Source organism: Felis catus, chromosome B3 (assembly GCF_018350175.1).
Source record: "Felis catus isolate Fca126 chromosome B3, F.catus_Fca126_mat1.0, whole genome shotgun sequence".
NCBI lineage: Eukaryota > Metazoa > Chordata > Mammalia > Carnivora > Felidae > Felis > Felis catus.
Window position 1 is genome coordinate 30,161,745 of NC_058373.1, and position 13,626 is coordinate 30,175,370.

At 35.3% G+C, this 13,626-nt stretch overlaps 1 protein-coding gene across 6 annotated transcripts in view; it reads right to left on the reverse strand.

The window, feature by feature from the left end:
• PEAK1 (pseudopodium enriched atypical kinase 1) overlaps window positions 1-13,626 on the reverse strand; it is a 303,506-nt gene that overhangs the window by 214,209 nt on the left and 75,671 nt on the right. The window contains exon 3 of one of the 6 annotated variants that reach the window (XM_045058996.1): window positions 11,991-12,132. The exons of the other annotated variants lie outside the window; for them this stretch is intronic. The gene's annotated coding sequence lies outside the window, so the exon portion shown is untranslated. The remainder of the gene's footprint in view (window positions 1-11,990; window positions 12,133-13,626) is intronic. 6 annotated transcript variants of the gene reach the window in all.

A 13,626-nucleotide genomic window follows, 5' to 3' on the forward strand; every position in this document is an offset into this window, starting at 1 on the left:
ATACTCTACCCTCAAGGAAGTGAAGCATAACTCTGATTCTTTAAGTAGAGACTTTGCATAAAGACTTCCTTCTAAAGAGCAGTGTATGAAATGGAGGGAGTAAAGTAACTTTACAATACAGAAGAAATCTGACAAACACCAACTACTTCAGCCAGGTAATCAAGGTTAATATCAACGTGATAATTCATGTTGATAGTAGGTACCTCTTGATATGATGTGATGAGGCTGGCACTTTACCTCTGTGGGCACTTTACCAAAAACCCACTACACTGCAGTATAATCATGAGATAAACATCAGGTAAATTCCAAAAGAGGGATATTCTACAATATACCAGTACTTCTCAAAACTGTCAAAGACATCAGGGCATCTGGGTGGCTCAGTCGGTTAAGTGTCCGACTTCAGCTCAGGTCATGATCTCGTGGTTTGTGGGTTCGAGCCCTGTGTCAGGCTCTGTGCTGACAGCTCAGAGCCTGGAACCTGCTTTGGGTTCTGTGTCTGCCCCTTTCTCTGCCCCTCCCCTGCTCACACTCTGTGTCTGTCTCTCAATAATAAATAAACGTTTGAAAAAAATGTAAAAAAAACCTGTCAAAGACATCAAAAATAAAGAAAATATAAGAAACTGTCACAGCCAAAAGGAAGCTAAAGAAACTTGAATAAACAATGGGTAGTTAATAATAATGTATCAATATTAAAATACCAACTGTAACAAATGTACCAAATTAATGTAAGATATGAATAGATGAAACTGTGTGTGGGGGGGAAGGTGTATGTGTGTGTTGGGGGGGAGGGCATATGGCAACTCTGTATCATATTAATTTTTCTATAAAGCTAATACTACTCTTAAAAAGTTTTGTTAAAAATATAGCAGCTACTATAATGCCACCACAGTATTAATACACTGAGAAAGATTTTATTAGTTTTTTTCCCCTATGAGTATATGTATTTGTACATCAAACAGGTTTATGGTTTTTCTTTTTTTTATTTACTGTGCCCACTTATTTTTTTTTAAAGCTTTTAATTCTAGTTAGTTAATATACAGTGATATATTAGTTTCAGGTGTACAATATAGTGATTCAACACTTCTGGTTTTTCTTTTTATTTTAGTTACATGATAAATACATGTTCACTGTAGACAAATCAGAATGTAGATTTACAAAAAAAAACTTCTGTAATGCTATACCAAAAAATAAAAAAAAAGGTTGCCATTGTGACATACAGCTTTCCAGCCATGTATGGGAATATCTAGATGAGTTTCTTCTATTCATCTATGCACTATTCTTTCATCAGTTACTTCCTAATTCACACATAACCATCCCTAGATTTCAGCTCAGAAGTCACTTTCTCTGGGAGCTCCTCCCTGGTTCCTAGTCCAGGCTGAGTGACCTGACAGGCACTTACTTGCACAGCTCTCTGTACTGCTTTTTCCTAGTCAATATCACATTTGTAATCAAATAGTCAATTGAGGAATTAATCATTACTAATGTCTATCTTCCCTCTAAAATGTAAGTTTCATATATTATTTATTGCAGTTTCCCCAGCATGGTGCCTTGAACACAGCAGGCATTCAATGAGGAGTAACTGAGTAAATGAATGAATAGTACATGTACATAGTGAAGTAACCATATAGCTAGTAAAGTCATGTGTACAGACATGAAAAAATATTCAAGATACCTTAGTAAAAGAGAGGCAAAACAATGTGCACAGCAAATCCCTGGTTTGTTTTCATAATAATAACAAAAACTTAATGTATGCATAAAAAAACATACAATAGTTCATAATAATTAACTTTAGGGGGGAGATTTCTGTAGGTTTTCACTATCTAGTGTATATATTTTTTTTTAATTTTTTTTTTCAACGTTTATTTTATTTTTGGGACAGAGAGAGACAGAGCATGAACGGGGGAGGGGCAAAGAGAGAGGGAGACACAGAATCGGAAACAGGCTCCAGGCTCCGAGCCATCAGCCCAGAGCCTGACGCAGGGCTCGAACTCACAGACCGCAAGATCGTGACCTGGCTGAAGTCAGACGCTTAACCGACTGCGCCACCCAGGCACCCCTCTAGTGTATGTATTTTTATCACGTTTCCACTTTTTTTTTTTAAATTTTTTTTTTCAACGTTTATTTATTTTTGGGACAGAGAGAGACAGAGCATGAACGGGGGAGGGGCAGAGAGAGAGGGAGACACAGAACCAGAAACAGGCTCCAGGCTCTGAGCCATCAGCCCAGAGCCCGACGTGGGGCTCGAACTCACGGACCGCGAGATCGTGACCTGGCTGAAGGCGGACGCTTAACCGACTGCGCCACCCAGGCGCCCCTCACGTTTCCACTTTTAATAAGTATGCACTATTTTTACAAATAGAAAAACAAAGATAAAATATGCATTCATTATAGACAAGATGGAAAATAAAGACAAGTTCTTTAAAAAAAAAAAAACTCTAATTGTCAATTTCATTATACCAGACATAACCATAGGTTACATTTGTACCTTACATATTTATTTTGGTTTAACATGGTATAGAAAAATTTGTATTTTGACTTTATGTCTCATTTCATCCACATAATCATCCCTTCAGATAGACAACCCGTGGCCACAAAGGAAGTAGCACAAATGGGGTGATTGGATGATGAGCGTGTGACACTCCTGCACTCCCATTAGCCCTAACAGTTCAGCAAGAAATGGTCAAAGTTGAGATTTCTTATGTATCATGTAATAGGTGAATTCAAATTTAATGGCTCTATAAATGTGAATTCACCACTTTTATAATACTTTAAAAGTTGTTTATATAGACAAATATTTATTGTGGCCTTAAGGAAAAACATTAATAATGATACAAAAAAATAGAATAACTATTGATACATGTAATCAACTTGGATAGATATCAAGAGAATTAAACTGGGTGGGAAAAAAGCAATCTCAAAGGTTGTACTATATGATTCCATTTATATAAAATTCTCAAAAAGACAAAATTTCAGAGATGGATAGCAGATTAGTGGTTGCCATGGATGAGGAATAGGGGTGAGGACTGGGAATGACTATAAAGTGGTAAGTAGGAAGGAGCTCTTTGGGGGTATGGAACAGTATTGTATCTTAACTATGGTGGCAATTAGCCAAATCTACATATATGATAAAATTACACAGGACCACACACACACACACACACACACACACACACACACACACACACACACACAAATGCATACACACAAAAACATGTAAAACTGGTGAAATCTGAATAAGGTTGGTGCACTGTACCAACATCAATTTCCTGATTTTGTTATTGTACTACAGTTTTGTAAGATGTTACCATTGGAGAAAACAGCGTGAAAAGGGAACAGCAACCCTCTATACCATTTAGGCAACTTCTTATGAATATTTATTTTGAAATTAAAGTTCTTTGAAATGGACAAAAAGGCAGCTGGTAAATGATACCAAAACAAACAAACACCTCATAATTTACCCTTTTCAGAAACCCTTTATATTAGGTTTTCATGAACTTTCAATACAGAGTAACAACTAAATGGAAAGGCATATGAATACTACAGGGGGTAATTTCTAACAGAGCTGTCCAACAACAGAATGGGAACTCAGGGAGGTAGTCAGCTCCCCACTGGAGGTATCCGAACAAAGATGGGAGGATTTTCTGACAAGGGATATGGTAAGAATGACTTTTTACTCTACATGTGGGAGTAAATCCCTACTCTAAGGCCCCTTTATGGATTTGGCAAACACATGGTGTAAGTAACACAAATCCTACTCCATCCCTTCCCAATTTGTGATCATGTCAGACATTATTAGACTGTACCACTCCTTCACAAATGTCCCCGCAAGCCTCCTAGTTGTCAACAGGTTCTCCAGGCAGTTACTACCAAGCAGTCTGAGTTGGCACCTCCTAACAATGTGGTCAACATTCTGTAAACTCTATGATGATGGCAAAACTATAAACTTTAACTCAAAAGGAAAGCTTTGCAGAACCTTGCACTAGAACCAAGAAGACTAATAACATAGATTCCAGAGAAGACTGCCTCCAGCTCAGTAATAATCATAATCACTGATAATGCTTTGAAATGTAATAGCCACTCTGATCTAATGACCAATATCACTCAAAATAAATTAGACTTACCTTTTAAACTACTCTTACAGAAAAGGTGAGGAATATTCTTGGTCTACATCAGGGGAAATTCTAGCACATGGAGTGAGCAATAATTTGCCCCAAATACAGTTAAAAACAAAAAAGCATACCCAAATACCACTTACGAAACTCAAGGCTTTGAATCTTTTGAGTGGTCTGCAAACACCTTTAATTTCAAAAGTAGTATAATAAAGAAAATCTCAAATAGAAAAAATAAGTGTATACTTAATAATAATCAAAACTATTATCTCTGAAGTAATAAAAAAGTTAATAACCAATTTTGAAAGTTCCTAAATGAAAGTAAAGGGAACCAAAACTGGCTGTAATTTCCAAAAAGGAAACTTTTGTTGGATACACATAGGATTCTAGGAGTAGCTCATGATACTAATGGAAAAGAGCATGACAGCTCATAAACAGAACTAAAGCACAGAGAGATAAAAGGTTCTTTGAAGTGTTTCATTTTTTATAAGATGTTTTAAAGAATAAGAAAGGATAATACCAATCACTTCAACTAGCCAAGAAATGAAATAAAAACAGCAAATGTGTATCTCCTATAGGCCTCTGTTTTCTAATTTTGTGCATCATCAAAGCCCTCTCAAGTAAGTTCTGTTGCACAAGGCTATTTGTCCTAATGTTATGGACTTTCCAACACCAAATTTATAGATGTACCCAATTAGAGCAGAGCAAACTGACTGCCATTGGTAGTACCACTACAGAGGGCCCTTTACTCTTTCCTTATTTACTTTCTTTATTTGCAAAATGGGAAGTTGCTCCAATAGAAAACTCTTTAGAAGGTTAGCCATAAAGCAGCACCAATATATGAGGTTTTGTTATGATAACCAAAATGCCTCTTTGTAACAAAAATATTCTCATGTCTTATGACATATTTTGATTTTACTCTTGGTTATCATCATTGAAATTGCTGATACATGGTGTAAGAAATAAGAAGAGTTTCTGAAAGATTCTCCTAAGAAGGAATGGCTGCCTCCCTCAGCCATGTGGTGACTTTTGGCTTTCTGACCTTGGTCTCTCTTTATTCCCTAGTGTCATTGCAACCAAGAGAAATCACCTGCTACAAAAGCTGGTAATAAAATGTCTACCCCTATCATATGGCAATTATTCATACAGCTCTCTCTCCCATGGTCTTCTTCAAGAATAAAACACTTCACCTCATGCATTTATATCCCTAGTGTTGAGCACGATGCTTGCACAAAGTAGGCCCTGGGGAAATGTTTATTAAAACATTCAATAATCACTGCAAAACCCTCTGAAGAACAACTCTACTGTTTACTAGAATTTTATTTTTCAAGTTTTTCTAGACAAATAAAACAGCAGCACCCAACAATTTGTGCTTTGTCTCTCTGCAGTTCATTATTTTTCATATCCAAGAGTCAAACAACCTTATCTAGACCAGCTAAGTTGAGCCTCCTTTGTTTCAAAGAATAGATTAAGATTTAAAAAAAAAAAAAAAAACCCGTTACAAATATAAGGTAATATGAATGTAACACAAAATTAGCACTAATTATAATTTTAAAAAATAAACCATAACTGTAGACTAAAACTAACTTCTATAATTTAGAAATCTAATGCAATATAGTTTGAATCTATTAAATTTCTAAATTGTAAGAGAAATATGATCTCAGGGTGCCTGGGTGACTCAGTAGGTTAAGTAACCAACTCTTGATTTTGGCTCAGGTCATGATCTCGTGGTTTCTGAGATCAAGCCCCACATTCAGCTGGAGCTGTCACTGGGAACCTGCTTAGGATTCTCTCTTTTCTCTCTCTCTGCCCCTCCCCTTGCTCATGTGCTCTGTCTCTGTCTCTCTCAAAATAAATAATTAAAAAAAGAATTTGATCTCAAAATATTCCCCATAGACTATAAGAGATAAAATCTCCCCATTTGCTCTGCCATTCCAGCCTTCTATGTTGAACACTTAACATCTTCCTCCTGTTTCCCTGTCCCCCATCTCTACCCAGAGTCATCTTTGGATTTTAGAGAAAATGACATAATGAACTTCACCATTATGACCAATTATCTTTGATAAAGGGATTCTCTGAAATATCAATAACACTTCCAACTACTCTCATCAAAAACCACACCATTCTGGGTCTTGGCAATCTTTTAAACAGAGGGGTAAACACAGAACTTTTAAACTAAGAGAAATAAAAGGACGGAATATCTCCAATAGTAACAGAAATGTCAGAACCATTTCAAAACAAAGTCATACCTAGTTCATTAAAATGAAAATTAAACTACACTTTCTTCTGGCATAAATGGAATGTAGGGCTAGGTATGTTCTGGGACTCCCTCTCTCCTTGTTTCAAATTATACTTCCCATATGATGACAGCATTCTCTGAACTCTGGGAATATTTCCCTCATCATAGAAACTTCCTGGCTGGTAATCTAGGAGAAAAAAAAAAAAAATCATTCTTGGCTTCTGGATCCAATATCCCAGCAATGGTGGGAGGACTACTCCCTAAAATGTCAAGATGGTTCTGAATCTGATATTACTTCATTTACCCCTAAACATGGAATCAATCAGGGTTTATTATATTCCTGATATTATTCTGTTTAGGAAGCAGCCTGACTTGTGAGATGTATAAAAAAATTACCAGTGACAAATGAGCTCATACTTTAGGCAGACAGAAGAAAAATTATTTCTTGTACCGTATTTTGAAAATCCTCAGAAATTAAGTTTACCAAGGCAGAATAATCCTAATCTTCAGAATATGCAAAGAAAATCCAAACACTTTTGATGGGACTCTTTGTTTTACGTAATAATTAATAATACCATTAGACAAATTATATTTTAAAAAGATAAGAAATAAGTAACCAGGATTTTAGGAATAAGAAAATAACCAAATATTTTCATACTAAAAAGTGTTCTTAAACGATTACTAACACAGTGGTAAAATGTTTATATTGATTTTTAATAATTACAGAATCAAATATTTGGATGTTAAATTAAACTAGTCCCTGTACTCATCAGAATACTGTTCTAAATTAAGTAAATCATTGTTGGGGCAAAGATATGTTTAAAATGAAACCAGTTAAATAAAGAAACAACCCAATGAATCACTGTAAATTCCTATGCCAACAAGATGAAAAAAATCAAACTTGGCTCTAATGTACTCCAAACATCTGTCTGCATTTCTTTAACACTCATATTCCTCATAAGTAAGAGGCAGATAATTATGAAACAAGTTCCTTTTTATAACATATGTATAAATATATGTGACAACTGACCACTTTTAAAAACATTTTGGAACATTATGTCAATAATAACAAAATACACTAAGACCATAATTAAATATTCCTAATTAACAAAAAAGAAATACTAAGTATAGATAGCTGTTAGTTCCTCTTATGTGAACCCTGATAAACACCATATCAACTTTGAAAAAAATTCAAACACTTGTTAGATTTTCCTTTTGATATAATCAGAATCATTGTAAAGATTCTGTTTTAAGGAGAAAAACTGCAATGTTATTACAAAAACCAAAGGACTAAACTAAAGGAAGGTACTCACACTTGGAAGATTTAAGAATTAATTGATGAGCACATTATGGAAGTAGGAATAGCATATGTTGTGGGGGGGAGGGCAAGGAGGAGTGGAGGAGGAGGAGGAGGAGGAGGAGGAGGAGGAGGAGGAGGAGGAGGAGGAAAAAACCCTCTAGCACTAACAGTCATTCACACTGACTTCAAGGATACTTTAATACCACAGTTCATCTCTCTCACAGTTTCTTGAAGACCACTACTCTCAGTCCCAGTGGAGATGACTAAAGTCTGATAATGGAAACTTCATTCTCCAACAATACATCAGAAGATCACTTTATAATATACCATATGGATTTTAACCCTAATGGCAGGCCCATTATTACATATACATTTTTTAAAAGCCTTCCAGGTATCATCCTCAGTTTCCTCAATTAAAAAAAAAAAATGTATCTACAGTTACGGGGTTTAGAGACAATATATAGCAAGCTTGTACCACAGGGATCTTGCAAGGTATCTGGCACAAGTCTATGTTTTGAATATACTGTAAAACTGTGCAATAAATATCTTTAAAAAGAATAAAAAAGGCGAGACCCAAGTCAAAGATCTAACACCATGTAGACCAAATTTAGTAACTGATATTCTTTTTCGACTGCCTTCAAAAGTGCTCTATATAAAAATTGTACTGCAACAAAATCACCAAAGGTTCTATTCAATACACAGCCAAATTTAAAATATAAAATAAAAGAAATAGAACAAGTATTGCTTACTGGCTGCATACCACACACTAGGCATAATACTGGAAGCATAACACAACAGGTCAATAATATAGGTCGTCATATTGATAAGTAAATTGAGGCTCTGACAGCTATTCATTCAGCTAGCTACTCAGTGGCAGAGCTGGGATTCAACGTGGGTTTGAGTGATGGCAGTCTCTTTTCTTTCCAGTGATACACATAATTCATATAGAAGTAATTAAGAAATTTGGAAAGCATAAACATTATAGGCAAGATAGCTGTTTTTAAAGCAAAGGAATTGTTTCCACTTAAGCATTCAAGAAACAATACTGGTTTTAGATCATCAGAAAACAGGGGCGTCTTGGTGGCTCAGTCGGTTAAGTGTCCGACTTCGGCTCAGGTCATGATCTCATTGTTCATGGGTTCAGCCCAGTGTTGGGCTCTGTGCTGACAGCTCAGAGCCTGGAGCCTGCCTTGGATTCTGTCTCCCTCTCTCTCTGCCCCTCCCCTGGTTGTGTGCTCGCTCGCGCGCTCTCTCTCTCTCTCGCTCTCTCTCTCAAAAATAAATAAATAAACCTTAAAAGAAAGGTATTAGGTCATTAGAAAACAACTAAATATTTATATTCCAATTAGGCAAACAAAAAAAGAAATCAGATATAACAAAATATTTATTTACCATACAAGTTGCTCAGTTGGTATAGAAAGATACAGAAGGTATACAGGACATTTTTTAGACTACAAAAAATAAATTTCTTCAAAATCTAAAATGTAAGAGGAGATATTTCTCTCTTTCTATTAAAAAAATCACATTTATTTTTATTAATGGACAAAAGTACAGCCAACAGGCCATGAAGTGATTTTGCTATTTCTGAAACTAATAGTGTAAAACAAGTGTGACCAGATTTGCAATTTACTAGTAAAGCATGATTTCAAACCAAAATACAAAGCAAAGCAAAATTTTACCTTGGCCAGTGTGTTCCTCACATCACCTAGAAAGGTACTCTTAGAGCAAAAAGCCAGAATCGCCAATTCCTAGGTAATGTTAGAGGACTAGACACTGCCAATCAAAGCAAGGGTTACTATTTCAGCTAAATAAAACTCAAGTTATGCTTCCAGATAATGGAAATTTTGTTGATTTATCGTTAAAAAGAAAATCATTCATGCAGATTATCTATAGCCAAGTCTGAAGTGAGTGTGACTTTTTTTTCCCTCTCTGCCAACTGGCACACTCTCAACCACTATAACCCTCACCTTGCTTAGACTGAATTGGTTTATAAGTGCTCTAACATTTGGTATAATCAAGCAAATCAGAAAGGTAAGTCACTGGAGAAAATTCATAGTACTACATTCAAATGATTCATACAAATGATTTTCAGAAAATCAGCAACACAACTCACATTCATTAGTAAAGATGACAGACATGACCATTCTACTGATGTGTACTGCACAGTGTTTTGTCCTTGAGTTATTCTGCATCAGGTGATGATGTAATAACAGCAGAACACATAAGTAAAAATGTAACCTTACAGTATCAAATTTATCAAAAGATGTAATAAAATAGGTTTCTAAATTTCACTTCACAAAAGAAAACAAAGATGATAGGGGAAATGCTGAATATAGTCCTCTCTACCCTGAAAGAAAAAAGGTGTAATTTCCTTCCTCAATCAATTTCACTAGTCAGTTAACATCTTGGTTCTAATTTAAGAGTTGGACCTACTCACTATCTGAATTACCAGACAGAGGGAATGCCTAACACTAAAAGGAAAGAAACATAATTCTTAAATTTTTTAAATACTTTGAAATTGGGGTAAGGGGGAGCACAGTAAAAGCAGAAGTCCGTTTTAATTTTTTTTTTCTTATTTTAAAAGTAGTAATTATAGGGGCACCTGGGTGGCGCAGTCGTTAAGCGTCTGACTTCAGCCAGGTCACGATCTCGCGGTTCGTGAGTTCTAGCCCTGCGTCAGGCTCTGGGCTGACGGCTCAGAGCCTGGAGCCTGTTTCCGATTCTGTGTCTCCCTCTCTCTCTGCCCCTCCCCCGTTCATGCTCTGTCTCTCTCTGTCCCAAAAATAAATAAACGTTGAAAAAAAAAATTTTTTTTTAATTAAAAAAAAAAAAAGTAGTAATTATAGAAAATTTGAAAAACACAGAGGTGGGGGTGCCTGGGTGGTTCAGTCAGTTCAGCATTGGACTCTTGATTTCAGCTCAGGTCATGATCTCATGGTTGTTGAGTTCAAGCCCTGCATCAAGCTATGCACTGACCATGCTGAGCCTGCTTGGGATTCTCTCTCTCCCTCTCTCTCTCTGCCTATCATGTGCCATATCTTTCTCCAAAGCACTTATCTCTGATTGACTATTTATTTATTCTTCTGTCTCTGATGATTAGACTGTAAATTCCATGAAGGCAAAGATATGATCTTTTTTATTTTTTCTCGAGGCAGTATTCTATCTCTAGAATCTAGAACAATGCCTGGGTTGTCACTAATACTTGTGAGTGAATGACTTAATAATTGCATGAGTAACTAGGATCAGAGTTTTGTCTAAAGTGTATACTCAGTTTTTGTGATTTAGTATTATCTGTTAAAGCATTCCTAATTTTTGCACAGCATCCTGTTATACATATATAATAAATTCAATTAATTTTCTATTTTAATTATTTCTAATATCATAAATATCCTTATATACACATGTGTATATATGTAATATACACCAAATATCCTAGAATATATGTCTTTTTGCACAGCTGATAGTTTCTTTAGTATGTATTATTTTAAGTAAAACTGTTGAGTCAGAAGGTATGTAGATCACAAATGCTTTTAACACATTTTTCTACACTGTCCTAGAAAATGGCTATATCATTTGATTCTACCCATAGCAATGTAAGACCATATTTCTCCTCATCAACAATGAGTATTTGGGTCTTTTTACCAAAACACAAGGGCTGATTGTTTCCTGAACCTAAAAAAAGTAAGATATGATCACCATGTAATACTTTATTTGATTCTTAGTAAGTTTTTTTAACAGAAAAGCTTGAGGAAAATACAAATTTTATTAATGACAGTGGCTGTTTCTAAGCAACATCTTCCACACTGGCATCTATTCTCAAACACACTTATTTGAAAGGTAAATATTCATTTGGATTTATAAATGCTGGGGTGCTTGTTTAAAGAAATAAAATCATGCTATTTTATTATTAAAACAGGGAAATTATTTTTAAAAGTCTTAGCAATCTGGTAGATTTAAAAAGTATCTCAATTTTTTTTTAATGTTGATTTATTTTGATAGAGAGACAGCACATGTGCACAAAGGAGGGGTGGAGAGAGAGAGAGTGAGAGAGAATCTCAAGCAGGCTCCACACTATCAGTGAAGAGCCCAATGCACGAACCATGACATCATACCTGAGTCAAAATCAAGAGTCAGACGCTCAACCAACTGAGCCACCCAGGTGCCCCAAAGTATCTCAATTTTTTAAAAAGTATCTCATTGCAGTTTTATTTTCAATTTTTTTGTTAACTAATGAGACTGACAATGTTTTACCATGTTTACTGATTGTTTCTATGTTTTCCTTGACAAACTGCTTATTCATGACAACACATTTTCCTATTCAGTTATTTAATTTCTTACTCACTTCTGAGACCTCTTCTTTTATGAAAGGTGTTAAGTTGTTATCATGTGGCATCCATATTTGCTCATCGTCAACATTTGTCTTTTAATTTTAACAATATTTGACACCTTTGTTTTTTCCTTGCAGCCAAATCATTTTTCTTTTTCTTTAAGAGAGGGAGAGAAAGAGACAGAGTGCATGTGAGCGGGGGAATGGGTAAAAGGGGAGAGAGAGAGAATCCTACACAGGCTTCACACTCAGTGCAGAACCCAAAGCAGGGCTTGATTCCACAACCCTGGGATCACGACCTGAGCCAAAATCAAGAGTCAGGCACCCAACTGACTGAGCCACCCAGGAGTCCTGCCAAATCACTTTTTATGTGCTTTCTTCATTTTATTTTGCGTTTAAAGGAACCCTCCTATATACAACCAGCATGCTATCAATGGTGGTCTTGGACTGGGTGGAATTCTGGGAATTTTTTACTTCTTTTTGCTTATATATTTCTTTCTTCTAAAAATTATATATGTGTAAGAAATATTTTCTTAAATGTTAAAAACAGGAAAGCCTTTCTCCACTAATTGATCATATGCTTACATATATATTTCCTCAAATTCTTCTATTCCATTATAAGAATATTTCAATATCTTATCCATCGGAAGTCCAAGACTAAGTTTAAGGTGCAAAGTATGAATAAATTTATAATCTTCCAGTTTCTAAACCAATTTTCCTACCACCATTTGTTAACTAATTCATTCTTTCTTCCAGTGAATTGAAATGATAGCACTATCATATACTAATATGTCTTTTTTTTTTTTCAGGACTATAGATGTTCTATTCTTAGTCATTACCATATGGTTTTAATTATTACAGGTTTATAAAATCTTCTAATACATGGTAGTACAATTCCAACTCTATAACACCATTCCTTCAAAATTCTTCTCTTAACCATATTCTTCTAGATCAGTTTCAGAAAAATTTGTTAAATTCTACTACCATCCCACCTCTGATCAAAACGGTTGGTTAGGATGTTTACTAGGACTGTATTAAATTCATTGACTTGAAAGGAATCCACAAGATACCAAGTCTTCCTAATCAGAAACATGTTTAATCTCTACTTCTTTAAGTCTCTTTATGTGGTGTTGTAAAATTAAGTTTTCTTAAAATAACTTCTCTTCTTTCTTAGGGGTGTTCTTTCTAAATACTTGTTGGATTTTTTTTCACTACAGCTGCTAACTAGATGTTACTGAAAATTCCTGGTACACACCATATAACTTAATACTAGTTCAAATGGGTTTTCAAGTAATAATTTTCTTCAATTTTTAGGTTGATCATCATTATCACCTGTATATAGCAATTTAACTCTTTCTTTTTTCTAATGATCATACCCCACCATGCAGTCTTTTGGGTCCTGATGACCCTTTAGTCCTGGAAAAAGGCCTCCCATCTTGCTGGCTTTCCACCTGTTGATCCTGCCTGTTGTTCTGATCTTTCATGGGAGAATTTAGAGGTTGGCTTTCATCAGTTCAGTTCCTTTCATAGCGTCACTAGCAGAAATGCCTCCAAATTTGGAAAGTCCAGAAGAATATATTTTCATATTTCTCATTGAGTCAGAAATGTTTTCTTCTACTATTATCTGCTCCATCTCACTCTTTCCAAAATT